Consider the following 663-nt stretch of genomic DNA (forward strand, 5'->3'; position numbering starts at 1 on the left):
AGGTAAATCTAACATTTTCATTTGCTTCTCATTTCTCAATTTAATTTTTTTCTAAATTTAAATTTAGTCTATTATCAATAAAATAATTTCTTCTTTGTCTGAATTTACTTCTAATTTACTTCTGAACTTTGACAAATTGTCAAGGAAAGCAATGTCTTTTTTTCCTGTTTATTTTTGTATTTTCCCTTATTTTTCATTCTCCTTCCCTACATTCTTCTTCCCATTTTCTCTATTATTTTTGTCTCTATTCATTTCCTCAATAATTCTTTTATGTCTTCATTACAAAAATGTAAGTTCTTTATCAGTTATAGAATAATATCACTAATAACTAACAACTTATTCTCCTATTTCCACTGCTTACTTTTTAGATTGCATTTCCCCTTTATCTCATACTAACAAAATTAGATTTTGAAGAGTGGTCTTGATGATGATGGTGATAATTATAATGAAGATGGGATTGATTCCTGTTGGTATAAGTGCTTTACATGAATTTATACATTATTTTATTGCAAAAACACTGCAGTGAAACTCTTTGTAATGTATCAATATCTTATTATGGAAAACTTAAACACAGAAAACTTAGGCACACAGATAGTAACTGATAGAGCTGGGTTCTGTAACCATGCAAGTGTAAGTAAGATGTTTTTCTACACTTACAAAACA

This window comes from Chrysochloris asiatica, unplaced genomic scaffold (genome assembly GCF_000296735.1).
Source record: "Chrysochloris asiatica unplaced genomic scaffold, ChrAsi1.0 scaffold05675, whole genome shotgun sequence".
In the NCBI taxonomy this organism is placed as follows: domain Eukaryota; kingdom Metazoa; phylum Chordata; class Mammalia; order Afrosoricida; family Chrysochloridae; genus Chrysochloris; species Chrysochloris asiatica.